General features: G+C 46.1%; 1 protein-coding gene across 1 annotated transcript in view; it reads left to right on the forward strand.

The window, feature by feature from the left end:
* Window positions 1-15,436, forward strand: part of LOC144729107 (integrin beta-1-like) — a 48,453-nt gene that overhangs the window by 5,797 nt on the left and 27,220 nt on the right. The window lies entirely within an intron of this gene.

The raw sequence follows: 15,436 nt of genomic DNA on the forward strand, positions 1-15,436 counted from the left end.
TGCTCAGATAGAAGCACAAAGAGAAGGGTTTTTATCTGCAGTGCACGATGGTTGAACACGGCTGTGGGTGAGACGACCAGAGCCAAGTCCGGTCGACCGAGTTTCAACGTAGGTGGAGGTAACGGCGCGTGAAGGTCATGGGAATAGTTAACCGTGGCAGTTGGTTCTGTCTGTGGGTAGGGAGAGGCTGGTGTGCGTTAGCAGGGGCCCGAGTGTGTGTGTGACACGCGGGTAATGCAAGAGACTTAACAGCCCTCGTATGCATATTTTTTCAGTGTACCACACTGGTACTTTCATGCCTTTATCATTCCACTGCCGGATAAAAGTCTTCTCTTCCATGCCGTGCTGGTCATGGGTGTTGTGTGACCGTATTTCAGCACATTGCTCAATGCAGATTGGTGAAGCAGAGGCATCCCCCACAGGACCAATTCATATAGATTATATGGCTGCTATAAATTCCGACGTGATAAGCCGCTTCGTTGAGCTATCATTTGTGGCCAGGTCGCGTCTGTAAACGGAAGCTAATAGCCAAGCGGGCTTTACCTGGTAAAATATCTCCGTGACTTCACCGAAAGACCCAAAGAGTATAAAATAGTTTATTTTCATAAAAATAAAATGTTTTTGTATTCATTGTTGTAACTTTCTTGCCCGCCCTGGCTGGACATCTGTGAAAAAGAGCTTTATAGCTCATCAGATTCCTCCAGTATGAAATAAGGATTCTGATTCTAAATCACTCGCTGCTGATGCGAGATAAGGTTTTTCTTCTCACAGTGCGAAATAAGTTCAACATCGATACATACATGTGGCCAGGAATTGAACTCTGCTTGCTCGGTTCGTAGTGCAGCACGCTAATCACTGCATCACCACTCCTTCCTTCTGGTACATAATGTACCGTTAATTTCTCTGTGCTAATTTTGCCCAAAGGCTATACATTTCTCAACGCCGGAATCGGTAAGTTGGATGGTGAGTTCCGTAGACATTTGTTTGAGCAGTTTATAGTTTTATTGAAGATATCTGAAGTGTGCTTGGATGAATGAACATGGGATATAATAATTTCCCTTGCAATAATAAGCCTGTTGGCCACCTCTATAAGATGTCTTGCAATGATACGTTCCTAACCATGAAATATTTAGGATGTTTCTTTTTGTCGTAAAACACAACTAACTCATGTTTGCACTTTACACGACAGGACTTGTAAACCCTTTATTAAGTAATATCTTTTCTCTCGCCGTTAATCTACGGAATGCCATCAATCCGGTCTCTGCGCGGGAGGCTCCGTGGGGTTGAGCTCGCTCGCTCGCCAGGACTTTCTTAAAGGATTAGCGAGAAGTAAAAACACGCCGGTCACCCGGCGTCGTCCCTTGGCGTTATCCGCGCCCGCTTGCGAACTTCAAACTACAGTAATTCTGTTTTTTTTCTGTGGTTGTCCCATCTGATGGCGGAAGCTTGTGTTGCCTCCGAAACGTCGTGATTTAATTTAGTTATTTTTTTTCACCTACGTGACTTTACCAAAAGAACCAAAGAGTATGGATCCTTGCAGTCACGAAAACTTCAAATCTAGAATTCAACCTTATCGCACTGCGCGCCAACAGAACCGGCGGGCGCTCGGTGTGAGGTCCTTAGTTGCGCTCAGAGCAGTCACCAAATAAGGTTAGGCACGCCGCACGCCCCACTAAAACCAGCCCGAACGGCACGCACACAAATATAGCCAGCGCCACCCTGCCCCGGTGTTGGTGCTAGCCCATTGCGGGGGGTGGGGGGGGTCAGCAGAAATTATCTTTTGTAGGCCCCCCGCCTCCTGTATTCGATGTTTACAGTCCTATTGGGACGACAGAAGAGATGTGGACGAGAGTTATGAAAGTAGTGAGATAAGAGAAATGTAGACACAAATGTCGATGTGTGGTGAGATAAGAAGAAGAAGAGGGGACATTCGGGACAAGACAGATGAGAGAGATTAAATGGATTTTGTTTATGTTGCTGTGATTAGCTTGTGATGTGTCCGAGAGGACGTGCACCATTGAGATGGAGCGGTTAAATAATTTTGTGTGCAGCAGGATCATGAGAGGTGACGGTGGCTTGGGGGAGGTCTTCATCCAAAAGTAGATTGACCATGTCTGATGATAATGATCATGTTTATTAGAATTTGAGTTTGAGCTGATATTTGCTTCATCACAATTTTTGGTTTGATGGATCGTGGGCCCTAAGTTTCTTCTTGGTTTGCTCAAGCCTAGCGCCGCCACGGACTCTCCCTCCTATCGCTCTACAACACGCTGACAGCTGTGGCCAAACATTCCTCACCGAATCGTGGCAGGAATAGAGAAGAAAAAATTACAAGTAGAAAAACACGGACGTCTCTGTGAAAAATATTCAGTGACGTGAAACCTGGGTAATGATGGCCGTGTTTAGCGCGATAAAGGACAGCCCACTCCCCGGTGCCCGTGTAATGGGTATTTTTAGTTTTCTAAACATGTTTGTTTATCTGATCTGAAAGCGGATTTCATATTTGTAATCAGGATGTCGTGTTTTGACTGAAAGATGCAATTAAATTGTTTGTAAAGTAAAGCCGTTCACCCGGAAAGACTCCAGTCTCATCAGACCTCGAAAGTTAAGCAGGGTTTAGCCTGAATAGTGCTTGAATGGGTGGCCACCATGTATGTATTATGTTGAACTTCTTTCGCACCGTACATAGCCAACCGTGCTAACTGGAGGTGTGGGGGGAGGGACAACAAACTTCAAAAAAGCAGTAATAAAGAAATTGTTTCATGCACAGCTGTTCTGGGTTGGTTGCAAGGCTACGTGGCGAGCAGCAGACTTTATTATGCCCCCACATTTTACTGGTAGGAACCTCCTGGTTACACCAGCCCACAGGGGATTATTGTGTTCGTCCGTCGTGCATCCAAAAAGGAGAGGGGAGGGTGGGGAGGGGCTGGGTGGGGAGGGTGGGGCTGGATGGGGAGTGGGAGGGGTGTTGCTGGGTGGGGAGGGGCTGGTCACCCCGTGGTGCCCTTATAAAACTCAACGTTTAACCTACTCATGCCGGCTTGTGCCTGCTCTCACAGTTGGCCATATTTGCGGAATACACCACGCCGCCGTTGACCCTGGCCATTGACCGAGCAACCCAACGTTTCAACCAGCTCCCTCCGCAGGAATGTGTTGGCTCCCCACGTTCATTCACCAGCAATGGCCAACGTGGGGGAAGTGTGGGATCACATGACCTGCAACCACTTGTGGCTGCTCTACCCACCCCCCATGTAATATTAATTAATACAAAGTCTGATCGCAAATCATGACAATTCATGCCAGTGGCTTGGGTGCTGGTGAGGTATGGAATTGTTTCAGGTCTAGAACTTGGCATTCCTAGCAGACCTGGATGGCACTTTTTATATGGATAGCAAAAACGCAATTTCTTCCATCTCCAGGGCACTCCTGTTGTCCGAGCAGATTCTGAGATACTAGGAAGAATGGATGACAAATAAACGCAGGCCTGAATTTTTTTTGCCAGGTCGTTTTGGATCGGTGACCTGGAAAAAAGATTCTGCATCTGGCACACTCCATCTCTGGCTATGCCAGTGGCTAATAGTCACATGCCACCTACTACACAGTCCACTAGCAACCTGGGAGAATGTTCATTAAAAAACTAAGCTCTGGGTGTACGGAGAGGTTTTCCACCTGTTTTGGATTTCTCAGGGTCATCCTTTTTTTTGAGACATCTGTAAGTCTTCCCAGGACATTAAGAGTGCCAGTTGTTTTTGTCAGTCGTGTAATATTACACCACTGTAGACAATGCGTGTACATGAGGTTTTCCCCCCTCTTGTGATTATTGTGAGATATTTTTCTTCTCACTACATGTCCCAGATTGGTACACCTCCGAGGTGTCAACCCTGGTATACGGATCAAGCAGAGGTTCACTGCGTTCTCAACTCTTGCATAGAAGGGAAAAGGAACGGTGGTTATTGCAATGCAGGTGTTTTTATTTTACAACAGCCCAACAGCAAAAGAAAGTGAATGCTGAGCCATCATTTGCAGAACCATGCCCACCTTTCTTTAGAAACTTGCATTTAGAGTAATTGGTTGCTGCTATAAATTTCCACGCGATAAGCCACTTTGTTGAGCTATCACTTGTGGCCAGGTCGCTTCTGAAAAAGAGCTACATAAATTTTGATTTAAAGAATTCGTGACTGCAGGGATTCATATTCTTGGTTCTTTCGGTAAAGTCACGTAGAAGGAAAATAATAAAATAATAAAAATACAAAACAATAAAAATTCTCACGACGCTTCGACTGCAACACAAGCAATCATCATCAGGTGTTAAATCCACAGCAATAAATTGTATTTTATTATTTCCCTTCTACGTGTCTTTACCGAAAGAACCAAGAATATAAGAGCTACATAGCTCAGTGCGCTTTACCCGGTAAAATAAAACAGTTAAAAAAAAATTAGTGAAAAAAAATCTTATGGTGATATTACCCCAAAAAACCAGTCTAATTTCACGAGACCTGGTTTCTAGCCTCTGACCGTTATAAATTGACCTCTTATTCTCAGGGTTTAAACCTCAAAGCACAGAGGTCACTCTCGCGAAATATTCTTGAGAGTCTGAGAACTGGGTGGAATGTCTGTGGTTAAGGTCCAGGACAAGTCCTGGACCTTAAAACATCACCAGAGCGTGGCTACTCTTGAAATACATTACGCAATAACATTGCAACATTAAGCATACTTTGTTGTTGTAAGATGTGTCATTGAAAACGTTTCCATTGTTAATTTACATAGAACTTGTGAATTAAATGCGTATAAATGTTAATGTACAGCCTTTTTCGAAATCCACTGTTGGATGAGGGTCTGCCCACGCTGTGCGGAGCGTGGGGGTTTATTTGACCATACTTCATCACGCTGGTCAGTGGGGGTTGGTGAAGGTTGGGAACATAGAACAGTACAACATTGGCTCTTACTTCACTCCGCACTGTTGCCCAGAATTATTCCGTATGGACATATCCGTATCATTATAAACACTTGTTTCGTGAATTCTTAGCCTATTGAGTATTTAATACAGGGGAGGGGTTTTTTTTGCTGCTGTGCCGTACAGCTCTCTCATGTGTTTCTGGTTGCGCCTGGGTTTGTCTGGCGGGATGTCTGATGTTTCGCTGCAAACACTGGCAGCTTCACTTCCTGTAAAAGCTCCCAGCGTGTGTTCTGCATTGCAATTCAGAAGTGACTCAAATTTTGCGTGTGCAAAGTGTGACTCGGTTTGTTATGCATCTAGAGCACACGGAAATGTACCACACAGCGCTACTGACTATCCACTATGTGCGTGGGTGACTACGTAGCCTGGCGGTCTGCTTACTTCCAACCGATTCGGCATGTATGATTCATTGGTTCAACTCCTGTTACAGCTGCCTGGGACTTTCTGCAGGGCAATACCAACATGTGTTGCTGGGTTTCTGTTTGGAAGTTAATATAAAACGTGGTCTGGTGTCTCAGAGGTCAGAGTGCCGAGTTTACACTGCCGAGGTCCTGGGCTCAAATCTGGGGTTTCAGCCAGCTGTGCATGAACTTGGTTCTTAAGTGGAGTAAGTTGATGGTCTCAACTCAATCAGCAATGACCGCACACACAAACACAGAAGACATCGTATAAAATTAGGTTTTACACTTCATTGGGCTAAATTTCAATTCTGAGGTTTTAAAGTAACGATTTTGACCATCGTGCCGTTAACATTACTCTCTGTGGCCGGGCTATTGGGAAGGTGTTGCCCCTGACTTTGTGAGCCAGAGGTCACTTGAATTTGATCTCAGATGTAGGTCTGTGATGTCTGCTTCCACGCGGCCGTTCTGCAACACAAACGGTTGCATGGCCCTGTCGAGGGATCTGAAGAAAGGGATCCTGTTTCTACTATTTTTATATTAATAGGTAAGGCCCACTGTGCTTTATAGCTGTTTTTCAGAAGTGACCTGGCCACAAATGATAGCCCAATGAAGTGGCTTATTACGTGGAAATGTATTGCTAATTTATTTGGAAATGTGGAGTGAAAAACCGGAGGATGGGGAGAAAAAAAATTTGCGGCCAAGGGGAGGGCATTCAAACTCCAAATATACGGTTGTTGTCACGGTCAGGATCTAACCGATGGCCTCCTGTATTCCAGGCGAGGTAGTTAACATCTTGGCAACCGTGGATCCAAACGTGCCGCCAAAAGCACAATCGGGATTAAATCAGGAGGAAAGTTTGTTTTTAATTAATACAAATAAGGAAGAGAAGTCACTGGCCGTTTTACAATCGTAATTATCAAGTGTTCAAATGAGTTGGGTAGCGGACCGTTTTCCCGAAAATAAATTGTTTATCTTGAACAGCCGTTCCTGGCGCCATGTGCTGTGATGAATGTATTGTTTTTGCAGTTGCGACCTGATTGCGTCTTGTCTGTCATTGGATGATGGAATCCATTGCATGGAGCTTATGCGGACTTAAGACTTCATCCCAAATGTATTTTATTGTATTCGACAGTATATAAACCACATACAGTTCACACTTTTAAGGATGTGTTTTTTGCAAGTACATAGAGTTTAAATATATATTTTTTATCCTATTTAAGAGGATAGAGGCTTTGGGAAGGTCTTGTACATTTTTATTCATCCCATAAATTTTACAATTAGCTTGCATTCAAGTAAATGGCACTTATGTACGAAAAAATACATTGTACATGCAATATGCGTTGCTTTCCACAGATTGCATATCACATAGTGGCGGTTTTAATTTTGCATCGATTAATATCGATTCCTAAGCTCGCGATACATGCATCAAATCAGGTGTCAGAATTGGTTGTTTTTTGGGGGGTTTATTTATTCTACCCAATTTATTAACCTGACCCTGACCTTGACCTATGGCCGTTCGTGGCCACTGCGGCAATATTTACCCCAATGTAATAAGTAATATAAAAAAAACTTTTTAAAAAACACTCTTTTATGAAATGTACTAGTAATGGAAGAACTCCACGACTCCAGGAAGTGGCCCCGAAGCTTGCCAGTACGTAAGCGACCGTGGTCAATTACAGCCAACGTCAGTTTACCGTTGACATTTAGACCCAAGCCAAAACACAACATATAAAAAAGATTGTTTAATTTTGATTTAATGATAGAATATAGTATTGTCATCAGTATGACAAAAGTATACCAAGTTTGTAGTCGATACTACATTGTGAAGTGGGTTAAAATTGAGTTACAATATTTGAGAATACAACAACAACAGACAGAGTGAGTTAAATGAAAGCGTGTAAAAGAAGACGGGACAATTAATTATGGAATTAATTCGCGACCCTGAAGAGCGACAACAATTCATGTTATTGCCCGGACGTGTGAGTCGGTGCATCTCAACCACAACATAATAAAATACAGCACACACATATAGCGGTCAGGTGCTGGCCCTGTCACTGAAGTGTCTGTGATTGGTTGTGAATTCTCATTTATCCCTTGCAGGCACAATTCTGTATAACTGCGCTTGCGTTCGGTGAAAATGTGACTTTTAAAAAAATATGTTCACATGGTTCTTTGGGTCTTTCGGTAAAGTCATGGAGATAGGTCGTCATCATCCTGATGACGACCGCTTGTGTTGCGGTCGAAACGTCGTAGTTGTTTGTTATTTTCTTTGAACCTATCTACGTGACTTTACCGAAAGACCCAAAGAATATGAATTCTTGCAGTCACGAAAGCTTGAAGTCAAGATTTGTTCACATGGTTGTTCCTTGTCTTTATTGCTGCTGTTACAATAGTTATATCTGGCTCCGTATTTGCAGTTTTGGAGTTGGCCTGAATTACACTTTAAACGAGTTATAGCATTTGTCCCTTTTGCGGTTGATCAGTGGCGCCAATGGTTATCGCACTTTGGTTTAAACCAGGTAACCCAAGTTCAGTTCCTGTCTGCGACTGACATCAGTGGCTTGTGGTATACCGACTGTTCCTGGGATCTCCATGTCTTCGCCAACCTGCACTGACCAGTGTGGTGAAGTATGGTCTTACACGCTCCCCCACCAATCACTGACATGGCGTGGGGAGGCTTTCATCCAGTGGTGGATTGGCAAACGGCTATAAGTCATCTAGGCCCCGTGTGCATTCCGTTATAGGCTTAATGTCGGCGCAGGCGTGCATGCAGGGATTCATGGGTCAGTGTCATTTATTTTATTATTTGCCACTGGGATAACAATGATCGGCTGTGTCCAGAGCAGCAATTTCGGGTGTGACTCACCCTTCCCTGCACAAAGACAAAGATCTCCCCTTTATAGCCTGAACAGACTTTTTGGGCAAGTGCTGTTAGTGGGTACCTATGAATGCCAGCACCATGCCCGGCCGCCTTTGTCTCCCCAGTGGTGATGTTTACACACTGCACCAGGTACTCATTTGAGGCTGAGTAAACTTAGGGGAGAGGCCCAGGACCGGTTCAGATAATCACTACTGGTGTCAGTAGCCGTGAGCGGTAGTTTAACTCTGGTCGCCGGGTTCATAGCGCAGCGCGTTAACCGCTACATTACCGCTGCAACAACAACAACAACACCCACCATTTGCCACGGTGCCTGTGCCAGGCCAGGTGCACTTCAAGGCCATGTGAAGCATTGAAGGCTCGCTGACAGGATGTCACGGGACAGACCCAGGTGCCATGCATGGGTTGACCGACTGAGATGACTAGCAGATGCACCAGCTGTGCCCCTCTACCGTGCCAACTTGCTGAATTTTAACCGTCCGGTGCTCCGCTCGTTGTGGTGATCGTCGCTGCTCGGCCACCGCTGCGCCCGCACGCCATACGGCTGTTCGCAAAGCGGCCAGAGGCACAGACGACGCACGGGGTGTGCACTTATAAGGCGAGGACTATACGCTCGGCGACGGAGAGCGTACCGCTGGAAGAATGAATGTTTCCTCCGTTTGGCTCGCTCGAAGTAAATTTCTCGTGGAAAGTTTAAAAGCCAAAAAAAACCTAATCGGCAAGCTGTTTCCACCGCAAAAAAGACTCTTTGTGTGTAAACCGCGCGGTGACGAGTGGGCACGCTGAATGTAAACTGTCCCGCACTTGTCGGAGCGCGGGGAAAAGTCGCTGCTGTCGTCGCGGAAGGTCAGGCAGGATGCGTCCGCTGTCCTGAGAATACAGAGACACACCCTGTAGAGCGGGCAAAGCAGCAGCAGCAACAACAACAACAGCAACAAAAAATAAAAGGTAAAAGTGCCATCCTGAAATCGCTTTGCTGGCTGAAAAGCCTCTGCTCGACCAAGTTGAAGAGCCCGCCCCTCTCGAGCCGGCGACCAAAATAACAAGAAGAACCATTTCTTTAGAATTCGGTAAAAAAATAAAAACTCAAGGGTCGCAACGCCATTGTGGTGAATACGGGACGGTGGTCCTGAATGAATGATATCCCACACTGTCCACACGTTTTGGGAAAGAGGTCGGAGTACGCACACTTCATCCCATTTTTTGTGACATGCCAGTCGACTAACTGTGTGGTGTAATCGTTTACACTGATATGTGTACAGAGACTTTGGGGGTGGTGGGTGGGGGAAGATTTCATAAATGTGCTCATTATTTCAACTGCATCGTAGGGACATGGAAACTAAGCAGAGAGCTCTGGATTGCAAGTCCAGTGTGCTAACCATTACACCGCACGGTATAGCATCCAGGCATCGTGTGACCACGTAACTATTCGGTTCACCCGCTCCACGACTCCATGAATTGTCACTATTCACGGTCACGGTCCCGATTAGATTTGAGAATCTATTTTAAATGTGTTGGCCTCCCCTGTGGTGGTTGTGGAGTTTCAGAGTGTGTGTGCACGGTTTTCATGCGTCGATTACGTGCAAAACTAGTAAACTGTCTTGGGCATTCTCTGCTATCTAGCGGCTTGATTGTCGCATTACAAGAGAAGGTGAATTACTTGGTTCACTGAGAATGGGAATTGTACGTATATAAGTATTGGTTGCGACGAGACTTTGCGATATCTATACATTTAGGCTGAACCTGCGCTCTCGGTGAAACTGCTCGCAATCCGGGCTGTCGTTTTTCGGGATGTCCATTTGAAAGTTTTTTTTCTGGAGTTTTCTGGTTGTAAGCTTAGACATGACCGTAATTGTGCCCCCAAATGATCATCTCTAGCCCTGTGAGAACACAAGTAGATTCTGGGTTACTTCGTGACGAACACGCGAATGATCCTGTCGACAATTCTTGCACGTGTCACTCAATGCGTGCATTTATGAGCTGCGCAATTTTTTTGGAAGTGGTCGACCGAGCAAAGCGTGCTGACCCATCGGAATAACCGGCGGGCAGTTGATACCTCCCTCCCAAGAGTACCGAGGAAGGGGGGGGGGGGGCAATTGTCATGCGACTTGAAAAGTGGGGCACACATGTTCCATTTTTCTCCTGTGGGTCCATTGTGTTCCACCATTTCACTCTCAAACGCAACGCTGCCCCCCCCAATCCGCACCACCCCCCGCCAAACGGTGACCATTGTGTCTGCTTTCGGTTCGTTTTGCGTGACGACAAACGGCGACCTCCAGGTCCCCACGAGTAAAATCGGCCACCGTCGCCTTCGTTGGGTTAACGTCCGAAGCCGCGCGCCTCCTCGTGGGGCGCATCTCTAGGCCACAAAAAGTGCGGCCGTTTACCGTGCTAACACTGTACCAAGACGGATTTTGAATCCGCTGCCAAAGCGTTCATCGCATTCGACCGCATGTGACCGCCGCCTCCTTTCAACTCGCAGGTTCTCCTGCCGAGATTTTTGAATAATTCCGCACGGACGCGTGTTACTAACGCGCCGTCTCCCCTGTTCTCGTATTGGCTTTGGCTGAAGTTAGGTAAACTACCATAACCCTGAAATCGAAATGCTCCCCCCCTCCCGCCTCCTAAAAAAAAACCTTAAAGCTGCATGAAAAATATACCGGTAATGTGAATTATTTTGTGTTCCTGGTATTTGGAGAGAGAAGTGAATGTGTTTTGTCACCGGGGGCGGGCGGAGGGGGGGTACTGGGGGTGGTCCATGGAAATGTTTACATCGGCCGGGTGGTCCTCGAGTCAAACACGATTGAGAAACCACCGCCCTGGACCTACGTTCTTCTCTTGCAACTCCTCCTCTATGCCGTCAGCCCACCTCTTGCGTGGGCAGCCCTCGACTCCTTCCTGCTTGCTCCCAGCAATAAACTCATGGGAAGCAAGTGACGCAATGTACTGTGCCCTCAACCGGTCCGCCTGTTAGCTGCTATGTCGATTGTCCGCGAGCCCGAATCGATCCGCACATCTAGCACTTAGCCACGCAATGATTCTTCCGAATATCGGCACTTTCTCCACGGGTAAGAGCGGTAAACCCCGCAAGCTGTGTAAACACTCGTCCCATAATGCGCGTGAAGGTGCAAATCCTGCACGGAACTTGTTGAGCGCAAAATATGGGCACCGGCGACGTGTCTGAAAAATGTTTGACGATGCTTTTCAGATACTACTGGCAAAATTTACTTAATTCCCACCATCCGCCCGTCTTCATGAAAAATAAGATCATTGAAATATGCAGATAGGCGGATAATACATCCACCCAACAATGCCCCTTTGTATCAGTGGAGGAAGTTCCACTTATCAGTGGAGGATAACTGGTGAATGCAGCGGCTACATTACTGGGCACGTACAACCAAGGAATTATGTACTGTATGTTTAACTTCTTTTGCACCATACGTAGCTAACCATGCTAATCAGAGGTGCGGGGGAAGGACGACAAATTAAACACAGTAAAGGAGTTTTGAAGAAGTGAGTTTTAAATCTAGATTTAAAAGTGAATAGCTCCAGTGTCTTACTAATAGCGAAAGAAAGAAAGAACGTTCCAGACTGCCGCAGACACGCATCTTAAAGCACGCGACGCAGTGACCGTCTGCGATGATGACCGGAGTTTGCGTGATGGTTTATGCTCCTTGAGATGAAAATGGAACGCGTCCGAGGAGGTGGAGAGATGACACCAGTTCTTGTGACGGTGCCAGGTTGATAATTGCATTGCAGGATCGTGAGAGATGATGGTGGCATGAGGGAAACCTTTATCCAGCAGTGGATAGACCACGGACGATAATGCGTCAATTAAATTCTATACGAGGGCCTTCCTGCACTGTGCGGCTGGTGGGAGTTATTTGACCATACTTCGCCGCGCTGGTCAGCGAGCGTTGGTGAAGGACATGCAGATACGAGTATTAATGAGTGTTTCAGCTACAGTATAGCCTTAAACTTCGGCGAATGAGACCAGTGTTTTGGTAAAATTACAGTATAATTCAAATAAATAATTAGCTTCAGGAGCTTTGTTTAATCACCGGAAGGAAATCGCATTTAATCTGTGAACCTATGGGACCTAATTCCCAGTGGCGATTGCTTGAACACAACATCTCTGGATCTGCCTTGAAGGTCTCAAGGCCGATTGAGTTCCGTTTATTGCGACCTTTGTGTTCCTACAATTCACTTTGAGCAGAGCGAGTCAACCGAACAAAACTGCCCTCATGGTTGCTGAAGTTCCGAATGCTCGACTCTTGACCAAAAAATCAGCAAGTTCAATTCCCGATAGGGTGGTAAGTGGCTATGGGGGGCGGGCACCGGTGGTTAGTGCTGAGCCACCGCTGCTGCGACCGTAGGGTTTGACTCCGGGTCTCGGCCGCCAAACCGAGATTAGAACCGGATGCTCGAAGTACACTGGGTTGATTGGTGCAGTCACCAATGACTGCGTACACAAATTCAAACGTATCACTTAAAAATTTGGTTCTAAACTTTATATATATAAATTCTAGCCGTCGGGAGTAATACAGTTTAGTTTGGTTGTCGTGCCGTGAAGATTTGTTTGTAGCAGTGTTTTTGGATCAGATATTACTTGAAACTTAAGCTCAGAATTTATATTGATACGTAGGCTCTCACGACTAATTTTGCTATGGTTCATAATTACGGTTATTTCTTTAGGAATAGACCATCGCGTAGGTATCTTTTGTTACTGATGATAGCTCAACGAAGTGGCTTATTACGCTGAAATTATCACCCCGAAGACTAAACGCATAAATTTATATTTAAAGCTTTCGTGACTGCCGGGATTCATCTTCTTGGTTCTTTCGGTAAAGTCACGTAGAAGGGAAGTAATAAAATAATAAAAATAAAACATAATTAAATAATTCTCACGACGTTTCGGCCACAACGCAAGCAGCCGTCCTCAGGTGAAGAATAAAAGGTTTCGATTTGGTGTTTGATTCTTCACCTGAGGACGGCTGCTTGCGTTGTGGCCGAAACGTCGTGAGAATTATTTTATTATGTTTAATTTTTATTATTTTATTACTTCCCTTCTACGTGACTTTACCGAAAGAACCAAGAAGACTAAACGCATGTTTATAAATGTAAAGGGAAAAAGCGGAGGACTCGGATAAAAATCCACAGGACCACGGAGAGAAACATGGAAACCCCAAATATCAGGGTTGAACCCACGACATCCTGTATACCACGTGAAGTAGTTAACATCCCGCCACCACAGCACCCCTATAACCCTCCACCACCTAACAGAGCCAATGAAATCAAGTTGTCACGTTGGGCCATATGCCAATTTATTTTCGTTTTTTCAGAAAACCGGAGAAATGTTAAAAAGCAAGCAAAACTTTGACAGTTTTGTACGTTGTTTTGTGCGGAGCTCACAAAAGCTCAGCCCACCTCACAAGTGAATCTCTGAAATCCACCTGCTACTGTAAGCCGTACTTTTACACGGGAGTCATGCGATGCTGTACTGCGGCAGTTCTGAATTGGAACTGTCCCCATCGCATGATAAGAAATAGCACAACCGGAATAGGAGTGCGGAAAATACGAATGTATCTTCGTCGTGTTTGTCCCACGCTCTCATCCCTCCCGGGTGGATTAACGGAGCTCACCCTTGGTGGGATGTCAACAATGCACATGCTAAATGAGGGCCTCTCCACCCCACGCGCGCCATGGTGGTTACTTCACCATACTTGGTCAGCGTAGGTTGTTGAAAGCAAGCAGCATTTAGACCTTGGAGCATCGTAGAGTCCAACAATTGTTCTTTTATCACGGGACCTTTTTGGCAGTATCCAAGTGTGACAAATAAGAATAGGTTTTACCCTTTCTCGCATTGATAATAATGTATGCAGAAGGCAGTCTCTCTGGTGTCGGCCAATCAGTTTCGAAGACAATGCCCATATATTATGAGAGCATGTTTGTTTGCAAGTTCACCACAAGCACCGGGTGTGGTTAATGCAGTAACTGGATTCCTTGCGAAAGGTTTCTATTTGGTGTTTGAACATTTTAACACCTCCTGTCAGAGGTGGGACAAAGTCATTGTTATGCAAGTCCAAGTCGAGTCGCAAGTCATCAAATTCATGACTCGAGTCTGACTCGAGTCCAAGTCACATGACTCGAGTCCACATCTCATAGGTGGGACAAAGTCATTGTTATGCAAGTCCAAGTCGAGTCGCAAGTCATCAAATTCATGACTCGAGTCTGACTCGAGTCCAAGTCACATGACTCGAGTCCACACCTCTGCCTCCTGTTATATTGCCAGAGAGGGTAAAAGCCTCTTCATATTTATCACACTTGTTCTTTTGATGCACGACCCCAATTGCAGCCTGCGACACCTATGTTATACATGATGGTTGCCCATCCAAGGACTATCCAGGCCCCACTCTGCTTAGCTTCGATTGGCCACCGATATCGGGCACGTTTGGGAGATTTGGTCGTGGGCAAGTCAACAGCGGTCATCGCATCTAGCGACTGTCGCACGCCCTGGGAATGTGGAGGTGACACCAATGACTCAGTGTGGACAGGGATAAATATTGCCCCCATTGCTGAGCAATGAGACACCTTGACCTAACTCGGCTGTGATGAGTCAAGAAAATGTATTAGCCAACTTTTAACCAACCACGTGTTTTGAGGATTTAGCTCTCCGATGCGTTTGTAGCTTGCGCCGTGCGTTGTTCTGCACGAGTTGCTGAAGAAGCTCCCCGGCAAATACAAGCAAGACGTCAAGACATCACTAGGAGACAACCCAAAAAACACATCGGAGGTCTGGTTCAAGATTGTCTCCGTCTCTTATTGCCGCGCAGATAAAGCGGCACACGGCTACCCGGCCAACACATTTAAAAAAAATACATTTTAAAACTTTTGTATTTTCGAACGCAGCATACCGGAACCACTGTTCAAGGCCTGCAACGGCAGTGCCGGCTATTTGTAACGATCCCTTAAATAGCCCGAGCCAGTCGGTTGCCCCCTCTTCACAAATACCACGTGCCCGTGAGTGAAGCAGTGGAGGCTGGCGTCCCGCATTCCTTTGTGATGCTGCCGCCCACCATCAGCTGTTGGGCCTCGCTGAAGGGTAGTTGCTCCGTAGTGCCCGTCTCTCGCGAGTCCAAGCCTCCCGGCCTGCCTCTCCCCCCCTCCCTTCTCTTCCTCTCTTCCTCTCCCCCAGGCACG

This window comes from Lampetra planeri, chromosome 31 (assembly GCF_965212315.1).
Source record: "Lampetra planeri chromosome 31, kcLamPlan1.2.h2, whole genome shotgun sequence".
NCBI lineage: Eukaryota > Metazoa > Chordata > Hyperoartia > Petromyzontiformes > Petromyzontidae > Lampetra > Lampetra planeri.